Consider the following 20173-nt stretch of genomic DNA (forward strand, 5'->3'; position numbering starts at 1 on the left):
GAAGAATTCCAAATTTTTAATGCAAGATCATAGAAGAAAACTCTCTAATTTCTTATGCAGTCATTGCGACCAAGTAGGGAGAGCCTATTCCCTCCTCCCTTTTCCTGGCTGCAGTGGACCATCCATCCTTCTGACTCAGAGCCAAAAGATCTACCCTGCTCTGATAAAACAGATGATTTCCCTGCAAGTTCATTCAAGGAGCTACACCAACAGAATATGACTCTTTGTTTTTTCTTTTTTAAACAGAATTTGTTTTCTCATGATTTAGTTTCTTACCAGTGTCAAATGACACCTGATGCCAGCACAGGGCCACCTGTGGGAGCACATGGCTGAGAACAGAGGGGAGGTGGGCTCTTTCAGCACCAGCCAGCCAGGCTTTCTTGCTTGAATATTCTGCCAATTTTCTAGCTAACAACAAATTAATTACAATTTTCCAAAGGATCTCTGAGCATCTTCACTTCAGCAACTAAGTTTCTGGCATTGTATCTCTTACATACTCATTTCATGAAAACAGCCTTTTTAAGCAGCATTCATTTCACCAGTGGAACTAGAAAGCTTCAAGTACTTCTGACATATTTTTCAGAAAGAAATTTGGACATGAGAGCCATATAAAGGTCTGCTGTATACTGCCTTTTACCTACACATCAGATGACTCATCTACTATTGTCTATTTCAAGCTCCATAATAACCAAGAAGAGATCAGGCTTTTAAAGAAGATCCAGAGGTCCAACTCTGCAATCAGAAATCAGTTCAGTTGAGAGAGCACCCAAGAGAGCACGTTAGAACCAAAATAAAGCTGAAAATACGATTCAAGTGTATCTAGTTACATATTCCCATGTCTATGGACAGCCTCAAAACATTACCTGAAGCAGCTTCCAAGTGTTGTGGGAAAGAAACTCCCATCTAATGCTTTGTAAAGTATTAAAGCCTGCAAGAGTGTGAGAAGCATATCTGACCTGGGCTGGCCACAGTCTTAAGACACAACCCTGACGTTTACTACTACCATGGTCTCCAACCTCTTCCTACCACCACAGTGGGAGACAGAAAAATCTGTTTCAAAAAAATTTAAAAAGAAAAAGTTTCTGTTGCTCCATAACAGAAAAAGAAAACCATGAAGATACAAATGAAAGGGATTTGTCCTAATCTTCAGAGAGGAAAACAGGGGCTGAATTTTCATTTATTTGCCAAATGATAGTAGACGATCACTCAAAATAAGGACAGAATCTTTGGACCTTGCTCTCACACAAGATGCCAGGAGATCTGGTTTACTTAGTGAACTGGGATTACCTTTATAGCCTTAAATATCACAACTAACTTTTTTCCCCACGTCTGATTCTTTGCATCTTTTCCATCCCTAAGAGTCAAAAAAGCAAAACAGAACATTTATTCAATTATTTCCTACGCTTTTTTCTTTTTTGTATCAGCAGTAGTCTTGGGGGATCTTCCAAAGAATTATTCACTAAAGTGCTTACAAAACATTTTTTTAAATTCTGTATGTGATCCAACTGTCTTAAAATGAGAGCTAGTGTCATTTTCATAAAATGTCTGATTTAATTAGCTCTCTTAATACATTAAACAGAAAAATGTGTTTCATGACTTTGGATGAAGTACTTTTGTAACACTTCCTTGTAAGCATTTCAAAGAAATACGAAAGTTCCATAAGGCATTTTAAATCTTCTGCCACACTTTAAGAAAACAAGTTTATCTCCAAACAAAAATACCCCAGATGTTCCTCTTCAACCTAGCTGAAATAACCAAACTTGGAAGCTCAAGATATTTGAGCTACAGGGCTCATACAGGGCAGGCAAGCTGAAGAAAAAGAAACACCTTAGGAAACATCTTCTGCAAGGTCCTCCAGCTACAAGAATTCATTCTTTAGTATTAATCTGTGGCATCTCTCATTAGAAGAACATAAGCTAATGAGTGAGCATCCATTTCTTTTCCCTTCCACTTCCTTCTTATTCCTCAGAAGAAAAAAAAACAAAAAAACCCTAGAAAACTTAAATCTCTCTGAATAACTTAGGGACTTCTCACTTTATCATCCCCTTTAACCAAAATTCTTTCTGTTCAAATATAAAGTATAATTAATCACCAACTAAACATCTTAACAATCTTTTTGTTAGCATTTAGTGTCACTTCAGAAATAAGCTAGCAACATTAAAATTTCAGTTAAGCAAGTGACCCAGATGAAACTTTATGAAGACTTCACCTTTGTGAAATGAGAAAACACTTCTATTTTTAACCGCTCATTTTCACAATGGACTATAACAACAGGGTGGTGGTGGGGCAAGAGTAAAAACAAGCTGACAAAAATCAACATTTTTTAAACAAAAAAGTATACATTCAGTAGAAAGGGGAAAAAAGCATACCCTACTCCATGGTTACAAAGTAGCATTAGCAAAATGCACACACCAAGTAGATGACAATCCAGGACAAAAAGGAAGCAAAACAGAAACCTGGAACTTAGAGGAAGATTCAGAAGAAGCAAAGGCAGCAAAACACAAGAGCAGATGCAAAGGTAGAGTAAGATTATGTCAAGGTCTTGCAGAGAAACACAAGCAGCTTGAATTTGAATGTAATTAAAGAAAGGATGACAGAGACTGAATTTCAAAAAGGTGATGATGTGATAGGAGTAGCAAACAAAGAAGAATATTCTAGCAACAGCATTTTGGAAGAAGGGTGGAAAGATGCTGATTCATATTCATGATTCACTTCCCATCAGCCACCTTCCACAGAGCCTGGAAGTCTTTCAGAATCAGAGAAAGCTGCTGAAGGATGAAAATATCCAGGTGATTCTTGGAAATTGTTTTTAGCTTTCTCATGGCAAATGAAACAAAGCCTGAGGGTGAATAAGTCATGCAGGCAATAATCTAGCTGCTCAAATACACTGTGCTAATTGTCCATATTCATACAGTTCTCCTATAATAAAAGCAACAGGGTTAAGCTGCCTCTCAGTTACTGAGAGAGAAAAGTACACAAACACCAGCATACATATTACATCGTCTCTCATGACTGACTTGGTCACATTCAAAAACTTGTAGGTTAGGAAAAAAAAAAAAAAAAGCTTTACCCTCTCGCAGTAGAGAAGAAAGCAAACAGATGCTATATGAGGTGAATATTTATTAAGTGAGCTAGAAGGGCGTTTTAGTTTTGTGGAATATGGAGATCACTAGTGTGCAGAAACGAAACTGTTTCTACAGTATCAAACTTAATAACAGAAGTACAATTTTTAAAGAGTAAAATTAGCTATGGCTACAATGAGAGTCATAAACTAATCATATGAGAACAGTAAAGGTAGTATATAAGCACTTCAGAACATAAGCCAGTTTTCATGCTGCCTCATATGTTAAAAACCAAGCAAAAAATACAGTGAAGCAAGCAATCTATTTTAGCCTAATTTTGTAAAGAATTCAGACTTATACAGTAGCACTTCACCTACATAGAAAGGTGCCTTACACCTTTGGAGTCCAAACCTGTTCCAATAGTGGGGCAGGAATCTCAAGGATATCAATTCCCTACAAATTTTCACTAAAACTAATCAGTCCAAGGATACATAGTTCCCCATTCTTGCACCAAAGCAAAATGATACAGTATGAACTCAAAAGAAGAAAGATGCACTATAATTATTCCAACCACAGGTAAAGATTAAATTGGAGATTATACTACATTAGGCATAAGCAAATTAAACCAAAATGACAAGAAATCAAAATTAGCTAGCATTGCTGTTCAGAGACATACTTGTCTATAAAAAAAAAAAATAGATGATACAAAGAGCCAGGTAAACTTGATGAGTGAGCATTCACAGGTAATTTTTCAGACTGTAGAATGGATAATCAGAATATAAAGTAAGACTATAAAAATTTATTTCATAGCAAGAAGAATGAGCCAGACAAAATGGATTTACCCCCAAAATGTTATTTTTAAACAAATGCTTGGTCTCACACAACCAACCTCTTATAAATCACAGTAAGCAAGGCTGACAAAACCTCAAATGATCACCTAGTCAAATACACCTACTTAACCATTAACTAAAATAATTTTTTTTTATTTAAAATCAAATAAAAATAGTGTCTGTGAACAAGACAGCAAACAGTAATACCTACATCTGAACTTCTGTAGAAGAATTTTTCATAGCTCAAAGCAATTGTTGGCATAAACGACAGGAACTTACACAGTGTGGCAAGCAAGAAGAAAATTCAGTATTGTTACAAGACATTAGCAGATACCTAAAAAAAGGTAACTCCATAGAACCAAGCATAGAGGATTTTATATGGACATACACACAAGTGAACACTGGACGAAAAAGCCACTCTTTTCAAAGAGTATGAAAGCAGCAGCAACACAAAATCATGAAGGACAGAAAAAAAGAGAAGCAAAGAACAGCAACAAGAAAAACATTTAAGCAGGTGACAGAAAGGCCTGTTAATAATTGGAGCCTAACAATAACACATCAGACGTGAGGCTCAGTTTTAGAAAAATTCATATCTTTAACATATTGAAATAATACATAAGAAAAAGTGTTCACAGGGAAGTAGAAAAGGAAGAGAAAGATTAAATCAATCCAAATCAAAAGCCAATGACGCATTGATAAATCAAGGTAACATTTGGAAAACAAAGCAAAACAAAAAAAGGACTCTGTGTGTCAAATTTGGAACATTAGAAATTAAGTTTAACTGCTGAATAAAATAACAGAAATATTCTTCCTGTCACAGTACTATGGGAACTTTGAAAATGAAAAGATATTGGAGGAGAATGAATGGATAAAAGTTTCTTAGGAAACAAAGATGTTAAAATGCTTGATTCCAGCCTTCTTTGCATACCTCAGGGAACCTTAAGGTGTGAAAGCCAGCAGGGAGGGATCTTGCCTATCAACAGCACACCAGTAAGGGCATGAGTCACAGAGCAGTAATACTTTCCTCCTTAGTTCTTCCTCTGTCACATGCCCCCTTCTATTCTGAAGCACTATCCCAACAGCGATAAATGGTGAGATTAATTGCACTGGCAGGATACACTGAGAGGGTCCACTTAGTTCTGCTGTGCTAGGAAAGACTGGCAATCAAGCTCTGCCACAACAAAGAAGAGAGATACAATCTAGAGTAGCATCTCTCACAACCAGGGCAGTAATTCAGGACTGACTACCTGTCCTAGAGTCAGACAGCATCAGACAGGAACTGTGTTCCCCTCTATTTTTCCCCTTACTGCTTGCTTTTCCATAGTTATCATCATTCAACAATACTATCCTGAACAGTTGAACTAAACCCAACTACCACTAAAATGACTGTTTGACAGAGTAAGGAACATAAACACATCAAATACTCCTTTGCAGAGAGCGCATTTCTGGTTCATTTCCTCCAAAAGTACTTGGGTTTATTTTTCAAAATATTTTAAGTCTTGTTCTGATCATATGTAGCTTAGTCAGTATAGTTCTAAACTTTGCCTTGAATTTCTCACTCTCTTGTAATTAAACCAGTTTATTCAGAACCCCAAGCTATTTTAACCTAGTATAGAGACCAAGCAACCTTAAACACATAGTATCATGAGCCAACTACCTCTATCAGCATAATGGGCTTCATAAAACAATAGCACCCAACGCATTCAAAGTTAACAGACTTTTAAATAAAAATACATTAAAAGGAAAAAAACCCCACCCTCAGATACATGTGTTTTACTGAATTTAGATGGTGAAATAGTAAGTGGTGATAAAAAACAGGAAATAGCCAGCATCCATTTTTTGTTCTGGTTTTGAAAAAAATCAAGAGGATGTATCCAAACCACAGCACAGTGTTACTGGAATAGAAATTTCACCATCCACAACAACAAAGAGATACAATGCACTACCTGTAATATACTTCAGATCAAACATTTTAAATTAAAGATCCAGGGACTTAGAAGAGTCTAACTAAGGCTCTTCATAAAACTAGTGGTTCAGTTTTCTGAACCATTCTTGGAAATATTTGGAAATACGTGGAAAACAAGAAGATTCTAGTGGATTGTAAATATTGTATAAATAAAATGAGAAGGATAAAGGAAAAGGTCAAAGAGCTGCTGATTATTTACCTCCATATCAATTGAGAGTAAAATAACGTAATAATTAGTTTGGTTTCTACCATGGAATTAAAAGTAAAAACACAGTAAGTGCCTTGATTTCAAGGATTATTAGTACTGCCAAGCAAAATATCGCTTCTTGAAATGATTACAGATTAGTTAACAGAACTAACTACAGCAATTACCCTACTTAGGTTTTTCCAACATATTTGGTTAAACATCACATGACATTTGAATTATTTGCTTTAAAGTCTCAATTAACTAACAGGAAGCTCAGTTGATGGATTAAAATAAAATATTTTGAAATCCATATTCCTATTTAGCAGAAAACATCAATGAACATGATTCTTAGTGCAACCCCCTACAGACCAGCAATCATCAGGTAGGCACAATGAGATATACAAGTTATGGCTTAAGCAAATGACCTGAATCACATTTAAAAACAGTCATAGTCCAGCAAAACGTATTTAAATACAGCTAAATATTTTAAAATCATGAAATAATTTATTGTGATTTTTGCCCCCATTCAATATTAATTTGTATTGTGTTTAATAATTTTTTTTAAGACATGAGCTGCATTTATGGTGCTAAAACTGACAGGACTGCTTTTTGAACTTTTATCTTCCCTGCAACCAGGAGGGCACCGCCCATAATTAGAAGCTGTATTTCATATAAGTCTAAATATTGTGGTTTATTATGTTTATTCAATAATGGTTTTGCATTGAATGCATTTTAACATAAAGAAAATCATTTAGGAAATTGGAAAAAAGTTGCAGCTGCAAGATTGGACAGTCTTAGCAACAGGCAATTCAGAAGAATTATTAAAACACAATGTATAATTATCAAACGTAAGTGCAACACAAAATTAAAGAGGGATAATGCAATCCTTGTGTGTATAAAAATGCAGTGTATGCAGAAGCCATTTTGCTTCTGTAGACAATCTACAGATACACTGTTCAGTGCAGAATATCAGAAAGACTGCAGACAGCAAGTGTGGGATAGCTGAACCATCAGTACCTTTACTGCTGTTACAGATGTATCAGGTATCTCTACAACATGCAGACTTGAAATTTCTTAAACTGAAGACTGTTAAAGTCTTCCTGGGAAGCAAAAAGTGAATTTATGTCTAATTTAGCACACAAGACCACACAGACTTACCTCATCTGTACAGCTACAGACATGATTTGGTATTAGTTTATTTTCTGAAAAGAATAGTTACTAGCTGTACTCCTTCCAGAGTTCAATTAAAAAAACCCCAAACCTACAACAAAGCAACACAACAAAAACAAAACACATAAAACATACCAGACTTGCATAAAATACAACTTCTAACGATGGATGGTGCCCTCCCAGTAACAAGGAGGATAAAATCTTGAAAAGCAGTGCTGTCAGTTCTAGCACCATAAATGCAGCTCGTCTCTCAAAGTACTTTGAGAAGCAGACTTCAGAATGAACCGAAGGATCCAACGTGCCCAGTGACAAAAGTAAAACTTCATCCTACTCAGATTAGATCTTAGTTCCTGCTGTTCTATAAACCGTAATTTGACACATTTGTATAATATTTATCAGCTTGATGAACAACTATCTTGACTTGAATAAGTTTAAATGTGCTGGAAGGTTTGAGAATGCAAGGGCACAGTTTTTAAGGATTGTTCTCATAAAAATGCAAAGTTGCAGATAATTTAGTTCAAGATGAGTTTATAGCAAAATTATGCTTTTGAGATAAATATCTTAACACTTACAGCAATATTCACAAAGAGTAACTGTAGTCTAGTAAAACTAATCTCCCTACACTTCCTTTACAGTTGATAGGGAGAGATAAGCATATTTAGAGTTTCAAGGCACTTAAATGCAAGTTTCCTGCTTTGAATGAACCTCTTCTTTCCAAATGTATCAAGAGCCTCTATCGGCTAACCCTTCATAAGCCCACTCCACATACACAAAAAAGACTGTGACTGGCCTCAAACAGAAAAGCATCTACTTTCCTCAACAAGATCTTTCTTCACCTAATTCAAGTTTTACAGAACTTCTCCATTTCCTGTATCTGTTATTGCCTCAGCAGCAGCCAAAGCACTCTGACAGCTCATTTCTTGACCCAACTGAAGAATGACTTTGCTGATAAATCAAGCAAAGCTGCCTTGAAAGTCATGATGCTTTCTTGAGACCTGTTCATGATTCTAAGAAAAAAAAAAAAAAAGCAACTATTACGAAATAAACATATGCATTTAAAATTGAGGAAGGGTCACAACAGCTGAAACTTGCGGACAGATGCCACAATGAAACCTTGCAAAATATTTTAGTGTTGCCAAATTTGCAACTGTACATACTGGCTAGAAATCGACCACTCATACCCCTCTACTCTTATCTGAGATCAGATTTTCTCACAAAAGTATGTTAAAAAGTAACAGACATAATTCACTGGGCTACAGATAATTGCATCACGGCCTCCAAATCTCTCTGGCACCTTGGAAATTTATCACCACCACTGTGGTGGAAAGTCTCAGAGCATCACAACACTAAGAACAACAAATTCCTTACCATTAACCAAGCCAAACGCTACACAAACTGATTAATGCTATTCACATCATAAAAAAGTTTAAGGCTTACTCAGTATATTAAGATAACATTAGAGTGCTCACAAATACACAGAGTAAACCACCTCTTTGATGTTTGTAACTTTTTCCTAATTTACTATCTTATGCGAACTGAGTAGCCCCATAAAAGGCTTCTCAAACAAAACAGTTGCATGAAATTTTAATCCATACAATCCCACGAAACATGCACTACAGCGAGTGTCATAATCAGATTTAGGTGCTTCTGTTTCTCCTTCCAAAAATCTCAGTGGTTCTCTGGGCTCAGCACCTGCTGCTGTCATTTGGAGGCCTTCTGCTGAAGCTGTCATGAGTGGCATAAATGTTAGTTTTACTCCAAACTTATGACTAGCAAGTCAAAGTATTTGTGAAGAAGGGCTAAAGGTGTTAAAATGAAAACCATTCCCCACTACAAATGTAACTGTATGTCCCCTTAACCAAGATCCTACGGGAGGAAAACTTTTTTTTTTTTTGTATCACAGACAGTTCACAGCATATACCTTAAAATAATGCAGTATATCTCTCTTCTTTGTGACAGAATTCAAGAACACCAGTTAAGCCAAAGAATTAATTGAACACAGTAAACAAGCTTAATCTTACCAGCACTACTGGTATTAGTGATTCCGGTAATCTTCACAACTCTTAAGAATGGAAGACTGTGCTACAACCAGCAACAAATAAATTAATTTTAAGAATAACCATTCACTATCAAAAGTAAACCTTTCACAAACCACTTATAATCTATGAACGTTATTCTTTAAGCAAAACCAAAGTACATGAGAAAAAAAGCAGGGTTCCAGCAGAAACTGAGTATTGCAAACAAGTAGAGCATTTCAATTAACGTATGAGAACAACCACATACAAATCATCAGTCAGATTTTGCTTTTGAGAACATACAGAAGAAAGGACATCCTTAAACTCCAGTAACTAGTTCTATCCTTTTCAGTTCATCTTCCAGTTTTGTGACCATGATGGGTTGAAAGATGACTATTTTGGGAAATAAACCAGAAAAATAAACCCACTCTCCACTTCTACAGCTAGTTTTATTATCTGTCTTCAGGTGCTAAATTTGAGAAACTTTGTGGGTTTTTTCAATATAACCATCACACTTGATAGCATCTTCCATTCAGAGCAAAACTTACTGATTTCACAGCTGCAGCAGATGTGAGTTTTAATTATGGCTGCAAATCACACTACTATTATTTCAAATCAAGTACCAAAAAAACTTAACACAACAATAGATAGGAACCTTTCTGATTAACATGATCTGTCTGGTATCTGTGACACCAGCAAGGACAGAATCTAATTCTCTAGGGACATTTTTGTGTCTTCACTGTGAAGGCATCTCAGTCTCATTTGCTATACATCTTCTAGATTTTGCAACAAATCAAGGAGGAATCCTCCTCAGTGAACAGCCTTTGTTGCATACTGGCTTACTCATTCCTCAAAGCACAGTCATTCCTCAAAGCACAGTTCTTCCTGCACACCACATAAAGCAGCAATACAATGATGAAATCCAGAGTATGGTAATATAACTACAATTTTTCTCATCTTCTTCCACTACCTTGCCACCAAGTTTTCCCACCCCATTAACACACCATCACCTGGAGCTTCCGTCTAAAATGCCTTTCCTGGCTCACACTCCAATCTTCCTAGTTCAATATGCCATGTGCTCTTTCCCCATCATAACTCTAATTAATTCTCTACATTCAGTCAGACATTTCTTCCATTATTTCCATCCTCAATAACACAAAATGCAGAAGAGTCTCATAATATCCTACTTAAATATTCCATGTTAGTGTAAGACATTCATGAGCCATACCCATTTCCAATACAGCATAGAAAAAGCACTCCTGAATCAATCTCCAATTCAAGATTAAAACATTCAACAATGACAACCACGAAGAGCAATAAATTTAACCAAGGAGCCACAGGTATAGGTAGACTCAGACCTCTCATGGTTGGAACTGTACAGAGGGTTCAATAATACCACTGAGAAGATGGACAAGAGTGTACTTAATATACAGTAACAGAAACTGAGAAAACCTTGTGTGCATGCATAGGTAACACAAACCATGCAAAATCCAAAGTTTTTTTTACTACACACATAATATGCTTGTGCATCATTTTTGTAGCCAGCAGGTCTAAATGGACAAACTTGTAAGTTTTCATCCATATTCAGTAGGCACTATTTTTGAACTGGATGACCCACAAAGGCCAACGCATTAAGACATTGCTAAGCTATCAAATACACAAACTCTTTTTCACTTTGTGCTTTGGTAACAATCTTTAGCTTTCTGCAAACCAGAAAAAAATGCAATTCAACTCAATCTCTCATAATAACATTTAAACCAAAATGTAACAATAAAAACCTAGCTTTGTCAAAACATCCAAGAATCAAACGCAAAGACAAGAAGACAACGTACCCTCCTCATAAGGTTTCCTTCTTGCACCTCCCATAGCACGCCCCTTAGAAGTGGGTATCAAATCATGACAATGACATCTATAATGCTACATAATCATACTCTTCCCTCAAGTGATAAAAATGTAAGAACCCTCATAAATACTGCTAATAAGGTAAACTAACTACAGACTCAAAAGTTCCAGAGGAAGGATTACTATGTACATGCCCACACCTAATCATCATCTTTAAGACTACAGTTCCACTGCTAAGGTTGCATTTCTGTCAAGGGAATAGTCCTGCTTGTCTACAGCAACTGCTGCTTTCCAGCTGAACCTCAATGACAAGCAGGAGATCCAGAGCAAACAGATGATCCAGCTGAAAAGATTTATTTTGCTTTTTAATTAACCATCAGCCTATCTAACTGATCTCACACTTCTACAGCACCAATACCAACACAAAGAAAGGAGCAAGAACTCATGCTGGAACCACCCTCGTGGCCACTGCACAGATTTGGATCTTTTTAAAAGACGGCATGTGTAATGCAGGGATTCCAGGGAACTACAAACAGTTAAGTGTGACCTATAACAAATAAACCAGAAATAATGAACATATGGATAATTATGATAGAGCAGGAAAGAGTAGATATGGCTGTTCCAAAAAGAGATCCTCACTTTTAAATCTCTTTGTGCACTTTGAACATGTGTGTAAAGAGCTGAACTTGGTCACTATCATGGTCTACTTGGATTTCCCGTGCTGGAAAAGTCTCACCAAAGCCTTTCCTGCAGTCACATCAACAGAAAGAAGACAGACCCTTGCATGAATAAATTGGTTAAAATATAGAAAACACAGGACAGACACAGTTGGTGTTCTCACAAGGAAGGAGGATACCAGTGGAGCTCCACAACAGTCTGTGTTGTTCAGTGTATTCTAAATTACCCAGGAAATGGGAGCAAGGTGAAAAGTTTTCTGACGCTACTGTGCCTATCAATATTACATTATTTGGGAAAGCAAGGAAAGGGCTGACTACAGTAGAGGAGGTGGTCTTTATCAGACTGGGGGACTAAGCAATAAAGTATATGATAGCCAGCACAGATGAATGGAAGTGATGGAAGTTGGGGGACAGAGTGGAGGAGGGAGAGAAGCAGTTCAAACTTTGCACATAAACCAGTGGGCTTTGTCCTGAATATTGCCAGCATTCAGAAATGAAAGCCAATGTTAGGCCTTATTATGAAAAAAATCAGTCCAAAACATATCACTGTCTGCCCATCTTGAATATCACTAGCAGTCCTGGGGCCTTCAGCTCCAGAAGAGGATGTAGCAGAATACAGTAGTTTCAGAGAAGAGCAAAAGGTACAATCAGAGGCATAGAATGGGTTCTACAGGGGAAAACAAATAGGCAAGTTAGGACTCTGGTTTCAGAAATACTCGGGTGGAGGGAGGAAGAGATAAAGGGCTACAAAATTATAGGAGGAACAGAGAGATGGATTGTTACATTCAACAGAGATTTTGTCGTGGTTTAACCCCAGCCAGCAATGCAGCCACTCACTCACTTCCCCCCTGCCAGTGGGGATGTGAGAGAGAATCAGGGAAAAAAGTAAAACTCGTGGGTTGAGATAAAGACAGTTAAATAGGACAGAAAGGAAGAAAATAATAATGATAATAATAACAATAATAAAATGACAATAATAATAATAATAGGACTGGAATATACAAAACAAGTGATGCACAACGCAATTGCTCACCACTTGCCGACTAATACCCAGTTAGCTCCTGAGCGGTGATCCCCCCGTCCCCAGGCCAACTGCCCCCAGTTTGTATACTAGGCATGACATCACATGGTATGGAACACTTCTTTCGCTGGTTTGGGTCAGCTGTCCTGGCTGTGTCCCTTCCCAACTTCTTGTGCCCCTCCAGCCTTCTCGCTGGATGGGCATGAGAAGCTGAAAAACCCTTGACTTAGTCTAAACACTACTTAGCAACAACTGAAAACATCAGTGTTATCAACATTCTTCTCATACTAAATCCAAAACATAACACTATACCAGCTACTAGAAAGAAAATTAACTCTATCCCAGCCCAAACCAGGACAGATGGATTGTTCACTCTCTTCTGAAAGAAATGTGGCACCAAAGGAATCCAGTACAAGTTTAAAAAAAAAAAAAAAAAAAAAAAAAGGTGGTAGATTTTAACATAACAAATAAGATACCTGTAGAATTCCTTACCAAAGGATATTTGTATGCCAGACATTTAGCTGCATGCAAAAAAAGGACTGGCCAAGTTTGAGGATAAAAATCCAAAGCTTACTAGCTACACAAAACTCACATCAGATTTAGAACAAACCTTTACTGAAAATAGCTAGGGATTGAAAGAATATTCAAGCTAAGTATTATATACGCTTGCCCTGTTCTCACTCTTCCATAAGCATTCATTCATGCTCACCATTGGAGGAAGAATACTGGATTATCTTTTGTCTGATTTCGTTACAGATTAAGATTTTACCTAAAACTTGTCAGCCACTTCACCAACAACGTTTAGATTTCATTTGAAAGTCTCATTTGGTATTCATGATAGTGCCAGTATCACAGACACAGAACCTTAATAGATATTCTCTAAGGGAACTTGCTGCAGCAGCTTAAAAAGTTATTCATTACACTATCCACTTCATCCCTGCCTGAAGTTACTACACTTACAAGAAATGCTTTTCTAACTACTACTTTATACCCATTCAGTTATCATCAAGCCATTATGGAAAAGACAAAACAGTGCTTGAAGGTTTGGGGGTTTGCCATTCCAACTGACTTTTATTAAAAAAAAAAATCTTATGCTGAACTTAACAATAATTGTGGTACTGCTAAAAATACACATAGCTAGTGTGACAAAACAACAATTAAATACAGGTTGAGCTTTACCAATCAGTTTTCAGCAGTTAGATTTTAAAAAAAAAAAAAATTTAGGGTGACAATTCTCATGTTCTTCAATAGAACATGTGATTTTCTTTACATGTTCTTTAGAAGTTTATTTATTGCTTGTGTCTATTATTGTTGGGTTTTTTTAATTCAAACAATAGTTTGATCCAGATGTTTTCCAGTTTTCAAATATTTGTTCAAAGGTGAGACTACAGTTCCTATCACTACCATTTTGGTAACATGGCATTCAAACTGTTGGCATTTACAGAACTCTCTTGTCTAAATTATTTTAAAATAATTTTGAGGATAGATAAGAGGTAATCAACACTGACTACTTGAATACTTCTTCCTGCAAGAAACTAAAGGCCTTCTTTAATAATTATTATTGGTATCTGTTTCCTTTTTTGTAAAGGCAGCACTGCTGAAAGAATCGCACAATTTGTCCCATCTGTGATCTAGTCTCAAAAATTATGGATAAAATCATTCACATAAGTCAGATAAAATGGAGTAAAGCCAGGGAACATGTTGAACACATCTGTTTTGTAGATGGCTCTGCAATTCTTCCAATAAAGCACGGCTATAGGATAAAAATTTCTTCTACTATGTCATTGGACTGTATGACATCTCAAAATGGCGAAAGCCTTGTTCAGGTACAGTTACACTGACAGAAATTATCTTGGCAATATGACTTACTTCAAAGACAGCACATGTATAAAATAGACTGGTAAAGACACATTTTTGCCAATAGATTCTGCATCTAACCCTAGGAGAACTTTTTCTCAATCAAGTTTCCTGTTGTAGAGCAGGCTTACATTCAAAAGCCACAGGGATTGTAAGTGCTGGGAAATAGATGTCCAAGAGCAGAAACTGCATGCTTCCCTGTAGAATAACTTACTGACCAGTGATCCTGCTGAGTCTAGAAATGCTTAATGTAAGAAAACTAACCTGAAACAAAGATTGAATTCAATACAGTGTAAGATTCTATTCTTTGAAAAGGTAACTCAAATCATATATATGAAGAAAGAGATACGTGATGTAACAAATACTAACCCAAGCTCCCATGTTAACAAATGCAGGAGCCAAGAACCTGATGATGTTGGAAAAAAACCCCAAACCAAACCAAAAAAACCCCACAACCATACGTGTGCACCCACACCCTAGAATGACATTTTAATAAGGCTGTCACATTACTTCTGCTGCAACATATACAGTAAGTAAATTACTCTGATGCTGTAAGACTTTGTCTGGGCAACTTTGAAAAAGATACAGAAAAATCACACAGAGTCCAGTGAGAGTTAACAACAGTAACAAAAATCTTGAGAAAACATGACCTGTGAAGAAAAGGGCTGTTTGCACAGTTTAGTAAAGAGAAGTCTGAAATAAAAGGAGACAGAGGAACAGTCTTCATGTATGCAAACAGTTGGTGCAAAGAGTACAGAAATCATTATCCTGCATGAGTAATAATAGTTGGACAAGAACTAACTGGCTTAACTAGCACCAAGACAGACTTAAGTTAAATATTTAAGAAAAGCCTCCTAACTATAATGATAGTTATGTACTAGCTATAAATAGACCAGTGAAGAGGTGTGGTATTCCGTTCTTTTGAGTTTTTTAAGAAAAGATCAGACAAATGTCTGTCAGACATGATTTCAGTATATTTGCTTCTGCCTCAGAGTAGGGACTGACCTCATGAATTCCCTTCCCTTCTTAGACATCTATCACTCCTTTGTTTATCCAAGTGAGAACTGTTTATCAGTGTTATCATACCTGAGCTTCAAAAGTACAGTCTTTGCAACATAAACATCTGAAACATTTGGATTTTATTACATTGCTGTTGTCAAGACTGTTAGTGTACTTAGCACAAAACATCTCAGAAACACAAAAGCAGCATCTTTTACTACTGCAGATAATCCACAGAAGTGAGCGAATGATTGAACGGAAATACAGAAAGAGAAGCAAGTGAGGAAAAAATAGCGAAGGACTCAAAGAAAAAAATGGCTGAAAACAAAGCTACAGTGAAAAAAACCACAACCTTTAGCGTAAAGAAAATTATTTTCCTCTCACGTGAAAAACTAAATTACAGTTTGCTGGTATAACTTCAAAAGTATGCAATAACTTGGGATATAGAAGTAAACATAAGGAAAAGACTTCGCAAATGAACAGGAAAGTCACGTCTTTACAGGCCTCCCTACATTACCCATTCCCGACTCTCAGTTTTTGAAGCACACTGCAGATACTCCTGCTTTGGCCTTGCTCAAGTAAGTCCAGCTTCACGTGACCTCATTAAGCTGGGCTCTAAACTATGCCATATGTGTATTTGTGGGTCAAGTGTCTCTAAAGCAGTGGTTCCCACAGATTGAAATCAGTGCAACAACCTAACACAGAACCACATCTTTCCTCCACTTCTTGTCACCAAACCTTCTGCAGCTTCTCAAAAAATACACTTAAGGTGAACATATTAAAACATCTCAGAAAAACCTGTAAACAAGCATGTTTAGTCTAAGAAATTAGGTTAACATAGAGCCATAAGCTGCATTTGTCATTACCACTATATTACTAAATCAAGATCTCGTGCTAAGATCCAGAAGTGAGAATCACTGCTAACGCACTGCATTCTGAACATGTTCCCACTGCCCAATTATATGTTTACGATGTTACTTTGCAAGATATATGCAACTATAGCATGCATGATCTGTTTTGACCTCTTCCTTAGCACTGCAAAATACCAGAGTATTAAAATAGCAAATGCAGCATTTATTCTTTAAAAAAAAAAAAGATTTTTCTTTTCTCCCACAGAAAAATTAGTGGGCTTAATAGAATTCACCGATTTTTTTTTTTTTTTTAATTTAACACTGTGTCAGTTCTACTTCAGAATTTTATATGCTTAACTTTAGAAATTAAAACTTTCAGGACAACAAACTTAATTGTTTGCCAATTAGATAAACCTAGGTAGAGTCACTAGTCAATATACATATTTAGATTAGTTTGTCATATGTATGAAAACAAGCTCTACAAAAGTAATAAGATGTCCTTAATTACAGTGATCAGTCACATTTTCATCATTCATTTATTTTTCTCCAAATAGGAGTCTAAATGGAGGATAATGTTAACAGCAAAGATCTAAAAAGAAATTATTAGACAGTGCATTCATTATTCCAGACCAAGTGCGTACCTCTTGATAAATCAGAACACCTTTGGCTGTGTGTTCCGTGCAAGAGGGGGAATCAATGAAGGAAATTACTATATTACCATTCTCAGGTTGCATTTTATAAGAAAACATCATTTTCAGTTCAGAGAATGCTCAGTTACAGAGCCACTGAACAATCTGTCACAAAAATAAATTACATGTTATTCATTATTTTTGACTTAGTTTGCTGATATAAAAAGTCAGCCTGCAGTAAAGATAATATAGATGAAAGACAAAAAATGAAACTTAAGATTGCTAGTATGCAAAGCTTTTTTCAAAAAGCTCTCCATAAATTCTTATTAATAATGAAAAGGTTTTAAAAAACAGTAATTCTGATTTGTACCTAAATTTTAACACTGTATTTTAGGAAACTGTAAGAAAAAAAATGTTAAGTAAAAGCTATAAATATGAATTAAATTTACAGCATAACCAACTCTCTTGCTTCCTCCAGAAGAAAACTTTATCATAAAACAATAAGTATTCTGCATTTAGCTTCAACCAGCTTTAAATTCCACAAGCCTGTGCACTGATTAGCTTTCCTAAGAACCACAGCAAAGAACCACTGACAGGTCTATGACTCTATGTCATGATATTAAACAATAAGATAATGCTCTTGTCACACTACATTAATAAATTCTACCTGTCACAGATATCTGCCTACTCACATATACTGTAAAAGCTCTCAAGATTACCAAACGCCATAGCTATCTGAGAAAAAGTCTCCTCTGACACTTTAGAAATCTCAGCAAGCCAAGACAAGCAATTCAGTTCAGAAACACGTTTTCTTCACTGTAGTCTTCCATTAGTGTCAGGTAAACCACTGACACAGAGTTCATCAAGACAAGCTATACACAGATTTTTCTCCAGCAATGAGTCAATTTGACAAACATTACCTTTGCTATTCTGCTTTATCAAAATACAATAAAACCTTGGGGGAAAAAAATTAAATTAATTATATACAGCCTCATTATCTGAATCAATATTTGGGTTCAATACATTTCAGGGGCAATCATGATGGAACACAAAGTGTAAAGAAAACAGGAATTATAGCAAATTCTCATTTTCTAATATATTTCTGAGGAAAGCAATTATTTTAAAAGCCACTGTAAGCAAAGGCATACATGAAAGTAAAATTTCTGCATACAGTATTTCTGTCATTTTCAAATGACAGTGAAGGGTTTAGCCATAGGGTAGGGGAAAAAAAAACCCCAAACAACAAAAAAACCCACCAAACTCGTCGCTGCCCATTCCCTTAAAACGCTCTATAAGAGAATTTCATAAAAAAAAAAAACAAAACATTTTCTAGGGTATTCTGCTAATACGTGCTATGCCCCAAGAGAATCCAAAATGTTGTGCAAGACAAGCATGTAGACATTCATTCTGCAAATACTATGTCTTTGGCATATACATAGCAACACATTTCTGAAGGCCTCTTACGCTCTGCAACGTGCTGCATTGTTTAAAGAAAAGAAATGTTATAGCTGATAAACGTTTTCTGCATAGACTAGAAATCCCCCTTATTTCAAGGCAGGCTTCTATTATCTTCTACCCCCCTCTTAGAGGACACTTCACGATACAATACAGCTTAAAGGCGCTCAGCTTATTTAATGCTTTGATCTTCGGTAATTCCACAGCCAAAAACTAAAACCAGATTTATGAAGCAAGAGAGGAAGCCGGGGGGGGGGGAGAATAAACAAAAAAAAAAAAGAAAAAAACCCCACCAAAAAACCGCCATCAAAACTCGTGGGTGCTGCAATGCACCTCAAAAGCAGTAAGGGAAAAAATAATCTAACATTCACTTTTTCCCCCGACAAAAATATCTGGCGGAATCTGACCTACATACCCAATTCGCAGCACTGCTATCACTGCAGAGCAATTTAAAGACAAGAGACGACAGCACCAGAATGCAATCACAGGAAGGTTTACGGTGACACATAATTGCTGGCGGAGCTCGCGAACCCCTTCAGATGCTGCAGCCGTAACGCACACAACTACCGCGTCGCGTCCCGTCCCCCCGGCACCTCCAGCAACCGCACCGCCGCGCACCTCCTCCACCTGCACAGCGACGCTGCCCCCGGCGGCTCCCGCACGGCGGGTCGCGCTCGCCCCCTCCCCGGGTGCCGAGGCTGCCCCAGGCGCCCCCCACGCCGGCGAGCCCGCCCCCCCGCAGCTGAGGGCCGCCCGGCCTCTCCCGCAGCCACCCCCGCCCGCCCTGCCGGCACCGACCTGTGTCACGGCGGAGGCCAGGCGGCCGCGAGGGACCCCCCCCGCGCTGCCCGGCGGCGGCGGCGGCGGCGGCGGCGGCGGCGGCGGGCGCAGGCCCGGCTGGGCAGGCGGCGCGGAGGGAGCGGCCAGGTTTCCGGAGAGGAGCCCACCCCCCCCCGGAGGAGGGGGGGAAGGGGCCCGGGGCCTGCCCGCGCGGGGGCACGGCGGGGAGGGTGACAGGAGGCACCGAGGCCGGCGCGGAGGGAGCCGCGCGCCCGGGCGGGGGAGCGGGGAAGGTGCCCCCGGAGCGCCGGCGCCGCGGCGGGACCGGGCCGGGCCGGGGGAGGGGGCGGGGAGGGTCCCGTCAGGCGCGAGGCGCCGGCGGCCGCCGCCGCTTCTGCTGCCAACCGAAAGCTCCGCCTCCCCCTCCGCCGAAACTCGTGACGTCGGCGGGAGGCGGGAGCGCGGCACGTCACCGCGGCCCGCCGTCACGGCGCACGGCCGGTCGCGACGACGACGGCCCGCCTCTGCGCGCGCGCAGAGAGGGGAGGAGGCGGCAAGGGGGGAAGCCGGCACCGAAGGGCGGCGGAGGCGCGTGCGCAGCAGCCTCCCCCGCCTCGGGTCACGGGGCGGTGGCGGCGGCGCCGCCCCCCCCCCCCCCCACCCGCGGGGCCGGGAACCGGCGGGTCCTGAGGCGGGGCGTCGCGCAACGCGCCTTTCCGTAAGGCGGCCCCGCTGGCGCGAGGAGGCCTGGGCCGGGGCCGGGCCCCGCCTTCCCCGGTGCGGCTGCGGAAGAGCGCTGCCGCCCCGCCCGCTGGTGCGGCGCTAGCGGGGG

The 20173-nt window shown here is 38.8% G+C and overlaps 1 protein-coding gene across 2 annotated transcripts in view; it reads right to left on the minus strand.

The window, feature by feature from the left end:
• The window catches only part of MAP3K2 (mitogen-activated protein kinase kinase kinase 2), a 57250-nt gene extending 37493 nt beyond the window's left edge, over positions 1 to 19757 (minus strand). For both annotated transcript variants that reach the window (XM_069781086.1, XM_069781085.1), the window contains exon 1: positions 19360 to 19757. The gene's annotated coding sequence lies outside the window, so the exon portion shown is untranslated. The remainder of the gene's footprint in view (positions 1 to 19359) is intronic.
• Between the last annotated feature and the right edge of the window lie 416 nt (positions 19758 to 20173).

This window comes from Haliaeetus albicilla, chromosome 4 (genome assembly GCF_947461875.1).
Source record: "Haliaeetus albicilla chromosome 4, bHalAlb1.1, whole genome shotgun sequence".
Classification (NCBI taxonomy): Eukaryota; Metazoa; Chordata; class Aves; order Accipitriformes; family Accipitridae; genus Haliaeetus; species Haliaeetus albicilla.